The following is a 14,393-nucleotide window of genomic DNA, read 5'->3' as shown; positions in this document are numbered from 1 at the left end:
GCTAACTGCCATGCCTAAAAAATACTCCATATGTCTAGTTTAGAAGTAATTGCTTTGGCCTTTTAATAACAGTTAATACTTATATTGTATTTTACAAGTTCTAAGTACTATACCGCAGCATGTTTCCCATAGCTCCAGATTTCATCCTCTTTTTGAGGATTAGGAACGAGGAATATTAAGCAATGAGGAGAAAGTAATGATAAAAACAACCTGATGTCTGTAGGTTAGTCCTCCCAGCCCACTGGTGGCAAAGCTGCCATCACAGCACACAATCCCTGGACCTCAAAGGCAATGATATGGCACATGCACAGTCCTCTTCAGGGATTGTAGCCACACAGGGTCCTGATGAAATGTGGCAAGTGCTGCATTGCCTCTCACACTCTGTAAAGTCTTGTTGATACTCTGGTTCAGTACTGACTTGAGGAAGTGCAAACTTGGAATGACTAGTGCTGCTGCACATGCTTTTCTACAGATATGAATGCAACATTGGGTTTCTGTCTTTTGTTTACCTTGAGAGACATGCTCTGATCTTGGTTTAGGTGTTAGGAACTGACCAGGTGACACAGAAACAATCATTAAACATTACATGAGAAATCAAAAAACCCCGGCAGTCCACTCCTGAATATAGAAGTGACTCTCCTTTTCAGAGATGACAGGATGGACAAGGGGGAGAAAGAAGTGTCTGTCATTCAGCAAGGACAGCAAAGGATCCCGAAAGCAGAACAATGTTTCCATTGTTTTAGCACAAGCTCCGCTTCTCCACTGAAAGATCCAAATGACAAGGACACTGAGGGTTTCTTTCTCTTTGCTGTTTGTTTCCCTAGTAACAAATACACAAGCTGTATTGTTAGAATACCATCCTTATTCCTTTTTCTTTTTTTTTCTTTTTTCTTTTTTCTTTTTTTTTAAGATAAAGACATGTCAAGGATGTATTCAGTGCTTTCAGTAGCAGGTTAGGGTTGTGTGTACAAATGAACCTCCTATACACCACGATGTACTTGAAAGTACTGCCTGTAGTCCACTGACACAGTGAAATAGCTTGAAGCAAAAAGCATGGAAGAAATTATATGCTTGCATCTTAATTTCTGTACTGTTTAGATTGTAAACTCTTAGGGCAAAGTCAGCCCTTCAGAGTGGGGCTCTGATCTTGATTAGCAAAGGAAATGTCATACTACTACTGCTACTAGGTCCTGTGTAGTGCCTTAATTGTATCAGAATCATATTATCATCAATCATATAACGCACACCATTTTAATGGGACTGATTTTGGCACTGACAGCTCTTGCCTACGTTTTTGTTGTAAGCTCTGCATCATTAAATTTCTTTTAAAATATAATTCTCTAATAGGGGTGGGAGGCATTGCTGTTTCTTATTAGGATTCTAATTGAGGTTTATCATCTGCAGTTTTTGAATTCACTGGGTTGCATAAATTGGATAGATGACATGCAGTCATTGTCTATATGGTTTAGGACATTAGAAATAGAACTGGTAGGTGAATTGTATCCAAAAACATGAAAGGCCACTGTGAAAACAGGCCCAACTCAAAGCATGACATGTAGGGGCAAGAAAGACCATTAAAGGCATCTAAACTGAGAAGAAGATATCGGGATCATTCCTGCCTTTGTTTCAGAATATATTGAGTCTGAAAAGTTTGGAGACTTTAACGAAATTTTATAAATAGATTGGTCTTAGAATTGTCAAGATCTGTGTTCTGTTTTAACAGAAAGAAGGCTACTGAAAGAGGGTAAAAAATCTTTAAAAAAAACCCAAAAACAACAAAACAAACCAAAACAGTATATGCTTATATGCTTGTCATAAATGTGAGCTTAGTAATGAAAAAAAAAGTTTGCTATGCTCTTTCCAGTTACTTATAGATAGCATTGTATTCTCCAGTGTTCTCCAAGGAAAAGAAATAAGCGTCTATTTCTTGGGGTATGGTGGCAGCTGCCTTAAAGAGTGTCATATATAAATAATTGCAAAATTAATATTAAATTTCTGACTACATAACATGAAAATATAACATTATGCATTAATTGACAGGCTAAGGGAGTTGGGGCTGTTCAGCCTCGAGGAGAAGGCTCCAAGGAGACCTTAGAACACCTTCCAGTACCTGAAGTGGGCCTACAGAAAAGCTGGAGAGGAGCTTTTCACCAGAGACGATAGTGATAGGATGGGGGGTAATGGTTTTAAACTGAAAGAGGGGAGATTTAGGTTAGACATCAGGAAGAAATTCTTCACCATGAGGGCAGTAAGGTGCTGGAATAGGTTGCCCAGGTTGTGGAAGCCCCGTCCCTGGAGGTGTTTAAGGCCAGGTTGGATGAGGCTTGCGCAACCTGGGCTAGAGTGAGGTGTCCCTGCTCGTAGCAGGGAGGTTGGAACCTGATGACCTTCAAGGTCCCTTCCAAACTTAATTATTGTCTGATTCTATTATGCTAATTGCAAAACAGCTTGTTACTACATCATAAATTATAGTGGCATTTGTCACAACATATTTTAGTTACTTGTCTGGAACTTTGTGTGTAGGGAGGTATTTCAGGCGAAAAAATAAATTAGTACATTTTCATTTGGGATTACTTTTCAAACCAGTAGGAGTAAGTATTAAATTATACTACATATACCAGTGTAAGACCTGCAAACACAGAAAAAGTGCAGTGAAGCTATTGCTTCAGTGGATTAGGGAATACCAAGTGATGTTATAATCAGCTGTCCTCAAATACTTCGACATCTCAAGCTATCCTCAATCAGAGAATAGGCAGAGGAATTTGGGGACTATGAATCAAATAGATTTGTGTCATGATTTTTACATGATGTAGATATCTGCTCATATAAGTGGATGTGAGGTGGACAAAATTCTGCATCACCCAACGCTAGATACCTAATTCAGAGGTATATATATTCTCTCTAATCAGAAGGCTGAAATATATACCACTTGAGGGTGATTTGTCATCTGCAAAATCTGAATTGCTCTTTTTATCCCCACCATCACTGTGGAACTGCTACGCTTTTATCCTGTGTGACTTTTGAAATAGCAATACTAGGTGTTAACTAAACTTTTCTAATGTTCACACTGACAGATATACAACTGTCTTACCTAAAGCAGGGAATTTCACTAGGGAATTAGCCTGCACACAAGCCCTTTGAGCTTCAGCATGCCTTTGTAGCTAGGTTAAATTTATTTACTTTTCTTTTTTTTCCCCAGAATTTATTTTTATAATACTTTAATATCTACTTTCAATAGAAAATCTAGACCTTTCACTTCAGGATAACAGTAGAAGGAGCTTTTAAGACTTCAGGTTTTCTTATATACACCTTGTGGTCTTTAAACAAAAATATAAGGCCGACGAGAAGAATAATCTTGTTACAAGCACAGTAATAATAATGGTGATGATAAGAACAAGGGACAGCCCTATTTATTCCTGAAAATTGTTTCTTTTTGTAGCTAATCTGGAGAGAAAAAGGCACCAGATCCATGAAGTTCTGACTCAAAAGCGGAGGCAGCTGCAGGGACTGCGAGCAGCTACTTGCCTGGCTCGGTAAGTGGGGAAGCCCTGCAACTTGTTTCTGCTTTTCCTGCTAGCTGTTGTTGAATTTGCAGAAAGTCTTTCAAGAGACTCAAAAGCAGTACAGACAATTGTAGTGTGTGAATACATGTGTATATCTCTCTCTATAAAATTAACAACAGTGTTTTTCTAGTAGGTAAGTTTGTAACTATCCCATATGTGTATAGATCTGGCACAATTAATCAGTTACAACCTCTGCAAAGAGGGCTAGGCTGTGCCTCCAGCAAGGTACATTGAGACTGTAGACAAGAATCAGACTGCACTTTACCACGAGACTGGAAATGGCACCATCAGTTTTCCAGCTATTCACTCCTGGTAAGTAAATTACACAGTGCAGTGGAACATTTGACTCTCAATTTAGTGTGCAAACAGGAGTGGCAACACAACAAACCAGCACAACAACACATACAATTAATTGCACTTTATAACAACCGTAGCATTTTAAAGTGCAAAAGCAGATGCTAGCATCTATTGTCTGTATTTAGCAGCAAAGAAAGCAGAAGACATTTCTCTGAAGCAAAACAAAAAGGCTGTTGAATAAAAAGAACTGCATAAGCTTTTTGGTGTACACATACATACTATAAAATCCACCTTTATATAGGATTGTCATCTGCTTCATGCAGCTACAGACTCCTTGGCTAATGGTTGGCCAGCTATTACCTGAGAAGTGAAACCTTTGCTTTGTGAGCTGTAGAAAAGCAGAGATTAATTTTCTGTTGATACATGTTTTGTAACACATTCTACATATGCTTGCCTATATATGCAAAACAGTTGGCTAAAGGTGTGTGTGGGGGGGTGTCACAATTTTTTTCTTTTCAGTTTGTTTGGTTGTTTTGTTTTTTTTTTTTCCTTCCTCCCAGACCTGTGTTTGTTTCTTGTCTTAAAACCTAGACTTATATTTCCATCTTCATTTTGTATGTCCGGATCAGGGCATCCAGCACAAGCATATTCTGTCATTTCACAGATAAATAGGGGCAGGGGGATTACAGTAATCATGTGGTACAACTCACTGCAAGATTGAAGCCATGTGACTGGTGATATTGTCATTTAAACCAGAACATCCCTTAGGAAAATATCCTAGAACATCCTGTCTCTACAAATTGTTAATTCCTTCTTCCAGTCATTATTTATTCTCATTGATAAATACATACACCTTATTTCTCCCTTGAATGTATTTAGTTTTATTTTTCAGCTTATTTTTCCTTCATCATTAAGACTGAGGAGACAATAAGACTCACTGTAGATGTAAGAGCAAGTCATCCTTTTAAGTAATAACATTTTATAAAGCACATTTTTCAATTTCTAAGTTTTTTCCTGTATCTCTTCTCACATCCTTCTCCAAGTTAACAAATTATTTCATGAACTGTGGATTCCAGCATTGATTTTTGTCCCTGCTAAGCACAGGACTGCTCTTTTTCTATTTAGACAGTCCGATGATCATATCTTATCTGTTGGTTAATTACCAGCTGTTCAATTGATAATTCATTAATCTCTAAAGGCATTTCAGAATTGCTGTTCTCACTTCAACAACATTAATATCTGCCAATTCCCACCTTTCTTTCTAAGCAAGGAGATTTGCAGAGTTAAAAGCCTAGAGGAGCCTTATAGAGAGGGAAACAAAATCTTTATTAGTATATTACCTTCCCTGAATCCCAAATAGCATTTCAGATACATCAGAGACACTGGGTTTCATTTTTAAGTTGTAACACCACTTCCAGGAACTTTGTTGTAACATATAGTAAAGTTTCTCTAATAGCTTCAATGCAAACTAAATTTCAAAATAACTGATTTTAAGATAATATTGTATCTTTATTATTTCATATATTTAAGAGAATATAAGCAAAATGGACTTCTGGGAAGAGGAACATGGTAATGGGTCTAATAAAAATATTATGCCACTCCATGAACACTCTCTTATAACTGTTTTTAGACAATATAGCTTATGCTAAGAAAATATATTTCTGTTACCATTAATCCATTATTAATCCAGCAGTCTCATAGCAACTTATTTGCCACTCTTTAATTTTCCCCACCTCTCTTTTTCTCTCTTTCTTTTCTCTCTGTCCCTCAAGTCACTTAGCTCTTGAAGAGTGCAACTGAGTCTAAAGACTAGTTTTATTTAGAGGCAAGAAAGAAACATCACTCTTTTTTTTTTTTTCTTGATCAGCTTAGCTGTAAGAGTTTCATTTGTGGGCTGGAATGATTTATATATAAATTCTGTACCCTAACTACTAGATATTTCTGGGTTTTGTTCTCTCCAATTCTATCTCAGTAACTAAGTGAGAAGCGAACAATCCGCTTAAAGCTGCTGAAGGATTTAGAGACAAAATAGCATGTAAGATTTCTTCAACCATGAAGATGTGCCTGGTACTGTACTGGCGCCATCTCGTGGCTGAAATTGTACTGGTTTTTTTTTTTTTGGTAACAGGTTGACTGTTCTTATCATCCCTACATAAATATTGATAAACGTATGAACTTCCTTTTTAGCTTTTAAGACAAATGGGTCGAATGTTTCTGGTAATAGAGAAATAGGGAGAATGGTTAAAGACAAGATGAGCTCAAGCAAGCATTCATTGCCTGTTTCCCGGAGTAACTCTGTCAGTCATAGTATTTGGTTACCTCCTCCTCGATACTGTTAGAGAAGCCTCAGCCAGGCACAGCGAGAACAAGCGTCTGTTAGCACTTCTGAGCTCCACCCTGCAGTAATGGTGCTGTTCAGTCTTAACTTGCTGTGGCCAGTGAAGTAACTTGCCACTTCCTTCAAGAATGGCCCAGAATTTCTACCAAAAAAATAAGCACAGATTGAGTGTTGTTTATTTTGGCAGCATTTTTTTTTCTTCTCTAAACCAAATATTTTTCAGGCAGTTGTCATTAAATAAAATGCTAGCATTTGAATGGAAGAAAAAAATAGATACCTTTCAATTAACCTCTTCCTGCTATCCCTGAACTAAAGTGTATTTAGTAACTGCCCCACTTTAACTGCTTGCCCACCCAAACCAGTATCTCAGGATAGCAAAGGACAAAACACACAGCAGAAATTACAGAAGTCCACCAACACCTGGACTCAGTGGCCACAGAGCTCACCAAGCCCCCTGTTCATATCTCAGTTATGTCAGTTCATATTTTGGTGTATAGCATGACAATCTATTTTCTTAAAACTATGAAAAAGCAAGTAGTTCACTTTTGACACCTTCCTGTTGGCAGCAGGAAGGCAGTGAGCTGACAGGGGGTGCTGGATTTTCTGTTCTGTTATGTATCAGCTTGTGTATTACTTGATAGAGCTTTTAGCAGTCATATTAGAAATCACATTAATCTCTCTAAAAATATTGTCAGAGGTGCAAGAATGCAGAGATCAAGAGAATACAAATTACATTTCCAGAAACTGGCACAGAGTTGGTTACTGGCTATGTGACAGGATGAGGCTAGCTGCATACATATTTAGGCAGTCCTACTATGAAAGACTTACCCCTGATCCATATCACATGGAAACAAAGGAAGACCCTGTTTCCAAGGAGTCACAGGCCCCAGCACAATATTCCTGGCAAGAACAGTCTCTCTTGCTGTGTCATAAAGAGCATCCATGATATCCAAAGGTGAATGACAAAGCAGCTTTACCTTGTACTATAAGTGCCAAGCTGGAGCACCATCCATATCTAGAATTCTATTTTATACCCCCTGCAGACATGCTCAGCAATCTGAAAAGAACTGCAGCTTTGCAAGATTTGACACACAGTGAGTTAATAGTATCAAAGTCTCATTCTTTCTGCTGAACATCATATGCATTTCATAAATCAAATTTGCTCATAGCTGAACTACAGTTTTTTAATCAATAATTCCTTACTATATTTTGTAGCAAGAAAAATTTTTTTGCATCAATTAAATATGTTGCCTAGTCAGAAGGCACTATGCACACAGTACATACCCACTGTGCTGTACAGCTACTGGGTACCCACTCTGTTCTGCTCTGGTACTTAGATGTTTGTCAAAATGTTTTCACAGCCACCAGCGTAGCTTGTACCCCAATGAGGAAGCACAGGGAAGAGGAACAGGATGGCTGGGCTGTTGCAAAAGGGAGTAAGACCTTTTCAACCACAGCATGGTTAACATTTTAAATTACTGGAATGAGGATAAGACTAAGCTATTCAAAGATTATCTTACAGCTGCTGAGGGCAGCAGCATCCAGCATTAAGTATAAAAGTAACCAGGTGTATGTCACAGTATGCAATAACAATTACTTAAAATAAAGACACAAGTAATGCTGTTGCTTCACAATCTGCAGTGCAGCAGGGTTGAGGGTTGACTAGCAGTACAGGGATGAAATGCAAAAATTGCAATGCCATCTCACTTGGCATCTAAGTTTTTGAGTTTGGCACTCAGGTATAACTTATCCACACTGCCTGTGGGACACAGACTTCAGCATCTTTTTCTGGGTCAGCGTATTTAAAAAAAATTGTTATGCCAAAGCTGGCATACTGTGCAACATAGCTTTGAAAGGTGAACTTGCCCTTTGCTTTCTTGAAACTCATTTTGCATCCTGGGTTTGCAATTTGCTCTCCTGTACCTTTGTCAAGACCCTGTTCAACCATCCTTTTTTTTTTTTTTGCAAGAGCTTAAAAGACATCCACGTTTCAGTGCCTCATTTCTGAGGTGTCTCAAACCTTTAGCTCCACAAAACAGCCACCTCTGCATGGCTCAATGAGGCACAGGACTGGGCCAAACCAATGCTCACAAGTACAAGTCAACGTAACTCACATTTAATAAGAAAAGTGGTATCTGCTCTTTTGTCAGCTCAAAGAATTCTAGAGCAGACAGTACCTATTTGAGCAGGGTGCAAAGCAGTGGATGGAAACCATTGCAAAGCCTGCAGAAATAACTGTTGGAACCAGCAAGATCCCCTCAGCTTTAGCATCCAGAAACTTCCTGCAAGGTATTTCACTACTGCTACAAAAAAAGACTTTGCAATTCCTTGGATAATATTACAAGAGAGAAATATATAGTCACATATAAGTCACATATAAGAAGGGGTTTTAAAACACAGCAAGATTTTAGTAAAGTTAATTTTTCATGTTGTCAAATGACAACACTGTTTTCTTTCAGTCCTTTGAATGTTCTTTTGATACTTTTGTCAGTATGTATGAAGAGGGGTGGACAGGTACAGAAACATGAAGAACAGATTGTACAAAGTTTGACAATCACAAATAGATTAATAATCATCATTAATATTTATATTCAGAGAGTACCCGAAGCTTCACCTTGCTTTTCTGCTTCATTCCCTAACATGGTGGTGTGCTTTATTCGTGGGTAGTTGGAATTGCTCAGACCTACACCAGAAACTGGGGAAAAAAGGGAAGAATTATCAAATCAGTCCCCAAGCAATGAATTTTTGTTTAATCCTTATTTCTAGTGCCTTTTCCATTCATACTGCACACCCACTGTAAGGCTCAGCCTGCTTTAAAAAACAAACAAACAAACAAACCACCAGCCCTCCCTCCCCCAAAGCCTAAAATAAAAGAACCCCAGAACCTACCTTGTAAAACCAGAAATCATTCACCAACAATTTCAGAGGTATGCTGCTGTTCTAAGCTGTTGCTAGGTGAGGTTTTGGAGCTATCATTCTAGAGGATTTATAAAATATTTTTCAGAACGCTGAAAGGTTTTATTATTCTAAATTTTGCTCTGTAATGATCATGTTTAATGATTATTGTTGCTCAGAGAGGCTTTTATTTATATAAATAACATTCATGGCAACTTTCCTCCAGCAGATGGCACAACTAAAGATCACAATCATTCCAACAGTTCTGTAATTACTGGACTAGGCAGGAGAGCTTTGAAGCACATTTTTCATGGGTTTTCGTGGAGGCAAGGTTTCTAGTGGGAGGCTGAATAAAAAGTATTATTTCAGCTTTTCTTGGGCCAATTTTATCTCTGTTCTTTTTCCTTACCAAAGACTACATAGCCCTGCTGCTGAAAAATTTCACCTGTGGACAAAAGTAATAGCAAATAATGCACAGAATGGCTTTTGATTTCTAGAATATAGGGTGTCTGCATGAAACATGCAGGCAAGTAGCTCCAGAAGAATGAAAGCTGAGCCCTTAAGCAGGAACAGCACAAACTATGGTGGTGCCAGGAAGGGCAGCCTGTACAGCAAGCAGGGCTTCATTGTTTGCACCTCTGCAGTAGCTGAAGGCTCTGGACTAATGTACTGTACTATTTCAGACCTGCAAAAATAAGCAGTGCAAGGCATAAGCAAGTAAGAACTAAAGGCCTACATTCTCCTCCCTCTTTGAGCAGATCTTCTTCAGCCCCAGGCAGTAGTCCAGGCCACCACATCTTGATACCTATCAGCAGGGGTTGGACCAGGTGACCTTCAGATGTTCCTTCCAACCTGATTTTATCTATGGTTGCCTTCATTAGCTGGCTGTACACTCGACAAAAGCTAGCATCTAATTGCAAGGAATTACAGAGAGTTCTTATGATGGATTGCCTGTTCTCCAGCTAAGGCTGGGCATTAATCTGACACTAGGAGAACCTTTAAGTCTGAAATTACTAAATAAAAATTAAAACAAGAAGAAAATAACCTATTACAGGAGACAACAAAATGGAAAATGGAAAAATCACTGCAAGAGGATACCAGGGAGAGCACTTATGACTGTGCCCATTACATCTTGAAGGAGACAGGACACTGGATTAATCCAGTTTTTGGGCTGGTGTAATAAAAGCAACATGGCATTGGAAAAAAACACCCACCAGCATTGTAACTTCTGCTGACTCCCAAGTCCTGGAGCTGACAGCCTGTGGTTTAGTTTCCAGCAGGATATAGGACTTGTGTTTATAGGAGAGCACAAGCTAGGTTTACATTACCTGTTTTCCTCAAGCTTTTTAGAAACTAGCTAGCTCCTCACTGCCTAAGTAGGTGCAGAGGGCATTCAGATGTACTTGTTATCCCTGAACAGGCCATACAGAGAGTTTGTAATTTTTACTAGTTCACCTGAATATTATTTTATTCTTAAGACATTCCACAGGGCATGGAAGGGTACACTCCATAAGAAATGCAAAAAGTGTTTCTCCCTTCTCCAAATTCAAGTATAGTTGGCAGGCAATAGCAAGGCAGGATCCTGTAATGCAGTCACACTTCTTTTTACAGTGAAAATTACTAGATGCTCATGTGATTCATACACTCAAGTAAACACAAAATAAACACATGGTAAATTTCAATAATTTAACACAAATATCATCATGAATTCATTCTCAGTGCAAGTGAATGCAAAGGCAATACTTGAATATCCTGAAAAAGCACCTTAAGAGTTGAAATGGACTCTCCTGGTTAATTAATTGTTATCTTTGTGTGAGGAGGTGTGTGGCAATTTGCAGATAGAAATGTTTATACAAGAAATGCCACAGGCTTCATTGCTGCTGCCCACAAAAAATGCCTGGGATATAATCACCACCTTCAGCTAATCTCTGTTGCACGCTCAGATTTCATTCATTCAAGAGCATTTTCTTCTGAGACGTTTTTGTTTTCTAGTACCTGGATTTATTATTTTTTTTTCCAGAAATTCCGTTCAGTAGCTATCGTGGGCATGGCAATTTATGCTGAAAATGGTTGTATTTGTGTTGCGTATGTTTATCCTTTGAACTGTTTAGCTTAATATGCTTGCTGTTAATAAACTCAATTAGCACGGTAAAAGGCCACAAGCTACTGTGTCACAGCTCCTAGTTTGAGCAACAGTTTCATCCATCTTAAGTGGAACTGTTGCCAGATAAATGTTTCCATGGGGCAGTTGCCCTGTGTTACACCTTGAAAAGAATCAGGCTCCCAAGATATATGTAACAGTTGCAGGGAAGGAGATTTAAAAAGAAGAATAAGGTGAAGAATTACAGGAGCAATTGAAAGCTGAGACAAAGAAATATTATCCTATCCAGTCCCTGGAAGCCATGAGCAACACCAAAAGGTCATTTCTTTCTCCCCAAACTTTAAAGGATTTTTTTGAATGGAAAGCAATTTTCTTAATTATTTAACAGAAGTACAAAGGGAAGTTATAGTCCCAAATACATGCTTTGAATCAGCCACTTTCAACTGTCTGCATCTTAAATGAATAAGGAACAAATAATTTGTCCTCCTTTCATTTGGCACTGTTGAAAATCTGAACATAGCTAATGTTATTAGACAGCACCACATAGCATTTTTGGCTCATCAGATACTTTCAAAAGAGCGACGACTCTTCTTATTTGCTTTTCCCCTCCTGGGAAGTTTCAGGAAAATTCCAAACTAGATGTGCAAGTGCTGCATGACTGCCACTGGACCTCTGTAGCCTGTCCCTTCAAATAACTGTATTCATACTGCAGATCACTAAGATTATTATTTTTAAAAATGAATGCATGAAATATTTGCTAAACTTGAGCAGTTTTCTAAAAATAGTTTCTTCCAAATTAGGGGGCTCTTGATGGCTGTCACCATAATACACAAAGCAAAAAAATCTGTTCTGATTTATCTCGCTGTTAACTCCATTGTACAAAACAAAGCTAGCAAAAGCAAAGGTGCTTGCCAGGGTTTTATTACTGTCTCGCAAGGAAGTGTCATTTGCCTAGCCAAAAAAACTCAGGTCTAATAACTACCAACAGTTCTCACAAAAACCAAACAACAACAAAAAAACCAAAAGAACTCCAACTGATTTCAGAATTAAAGTTGGAGTGGACTCTGCTTCCAAATGAACTTAAAGAGTGGAAAAGGGAGGAAGATCTGATCAGTCACAGACAAGGCATTGACAAGCAACTTAACTGAGTCTGCACCAACAAGAAAAACCATGGGATGAAGTGAAAGGGACAGGGAAGAAAGGATGGTTCTGTGGAGGTACCCCAACAGGAGGAACAGCATTAAAGACTGTGCATGTTGAACACCCTGTCCCTCTGCCCCCTGTGCCACCCATCCCAGCTCAGGTCAGCTTTTCAAAAAGAGCCTGTTCCATGGTATGTAGTAGAAGGTGGTTCTCACTTGCATACACCAATACAGCTGACTGGAGCCTTAGGTAGCTGGGAATGACAAGCTGCTCCTCTCTCCAGCACTGCAGAAAATTCAGCCTTTTTAATATTTTCTTAAAGCATTCCATAGGACTAAAGCATGAAAACGCTTAAACATTAAATGTTATCTACTGCTACAGCAACCAACAACAGGCTCTCCACAACACACACACACACACAAACACGAAGGCAAATCGTTTTGAAGAGCTTAACATCTGACTGCTAATTAGATCTCCTCGGGACCATTTTCTAGAAGATAAAGGCAGCATTGTGCACAAACACATCCCCACCAGCTCCTGGCAGTGCCTGCCTACCTTTTCCCCTGCCTGCACACCCCTGCAGCCAGCCACACAGCATTTGTTCCTCCATTTTTGACAACATGCCAACCACGAAGGGAATGCAGCAGAGCAGTCTATCTGTTTTTTTAACTAAAACATAGCACTTTGTGTTCTCTACGCAGGTCAGACCTCTTCCACTTTTTTCCACCACCCTCTCAATTGGATAGGAAACAGACAGTCCTTTGCTAGAGCTGATAGGCTCCAAGGACAAAACGCTACCACAGCAACAGCTTCCTAATCAGCTCCCAACTGTAAATAATCTTGTGTTCCTTACTTCCTATACAAATTGTGGGTGATATTTATACAAAAATACATGATTGCTCTACTGACAATCAGTTTGACATATGTTGATTTGCTGTCATCTAGCAAATTATGTTGCAAAGTTACTGCCTATAAATAATTGCTGTCAATGCTATAGTTGCCTGGAACTTGTTACTAGGACAAGTCTGCTGTGGAGGCTACTCACCAGAAGGTTTCTTGTAAAAGGCACAAACACCAGCTCTACAATCACTAAGTGCAATGTACAGGTCCTTCAGGAAAGTGCAGTTAAGATCTACAGATAAGGTGATGTCACACATTTACAGACCAGCACCACAAATAACTTGACCATGTGTTTACAGTAATTTTATTTACAAGTTACCACACGGCACCTGTAGTACTACAGTTTTTATAACACCATTAGCAGTAAAATAAGTAATGTCTAAGAAGAGTAGGAGGCAGCAGAGAAAAAAGTGCACAGATAATGCAGGAAAGCTATTCGGTTGTAACTAAAGTAGGTATTTTTCTACAGACTTTGAAGCAGGGAGGAATATATATGTTGAGAACAAGTTCTTCAGCCCTGTTAGTTCTACAGCATTATAATTTTTGTAGAGTGACACTTTAATATGATGACGTCTACACACTAGCAGTCAAATTGGGAGATAAACTGCCTTAATATCTTGCCCTTTTGAGCACCCAGAAAAGACAAACATAGCTTCTCTCTTTCAAGGGAGAGTTCTCCAGGGCTGGTTTACTTGCAGAGCCAGTAGCACAGAACTGCTACTGAGGGGTTGGAGGTACAGAAGTTAAGCCTAGAGAGTTCCCATGCACTGGATATTGCCTGTGTGGTCTTATCTGGTCTCCAGTTAAGCAGCTGGTGAGCAAAAGCAGTTGCAGCATTCCACAAGTCTTTCTACAGTGCTGTGAGCTAGTAAGGCTGAGCATGGCTTAGCAGAATCCCAAACTCAAGCAGAGAAAAAAAGCCCTTCCGTTCTGTTATAATCCTTAGCTCTAATGATGCTGGTGTTGAGCCTGGGCCTTTCTCAAAGAGGAAAAATGTGGAGGAGTAATTCTGGAAAAACACTTCTAGATCTAGATGTGTTCTGATTATAAGACTCAGAAGAAAATAAGCTTAATGCAGTATCAGATGCAACCCTTTTCTGCTTCAAAGTACAGCAACAGTTTCCAGAAAGCACAAAATGTATTATTCAGGAACTAA

The 14,393-nt window shown here is 38.9% G+C and overlaps 1 long non-coding RNA gene across 1 annotated transcript in view; it reads left to right on the top strand.

Annotated features, from left to right (window-relative positions):
- LOC127391582 (uncharacterized) overlaps positions 1–14,393 on the top strand; it is a 40,171-nt gene that overhangs the window by 1,621 nt on the left and 24,157 nt on the right. The window contains exon 2 of the long non-coding RNA XR_007891077.1: positions 3,440–3,533. This is a non-coding gene — a long non-coding RNA (uncharacterized LOC127391582). The remainder of the gene's footprint in view (positions 1–3,439; positions 3,534–14,393) is intronic.

Source organism: Apus apus, chromosome 16 (assembly GCF_020740795.1).
Source record: "Apus apus isolate bApuApu2 chromosome 16, bApuApu2.pri.cur, whole genome shotgun sequence".
Taxonomy (NCBI): domain Eukaryota; kingdom Metazoa; phylum Chordata; class Aves; order Apodiformes; family Apodidae; genus Apus; species Apus apus.
Note: the sequence above shows the minus strand (reverse complement) of the source record. Positions and strands in the feature narration are given on the sequence as shown.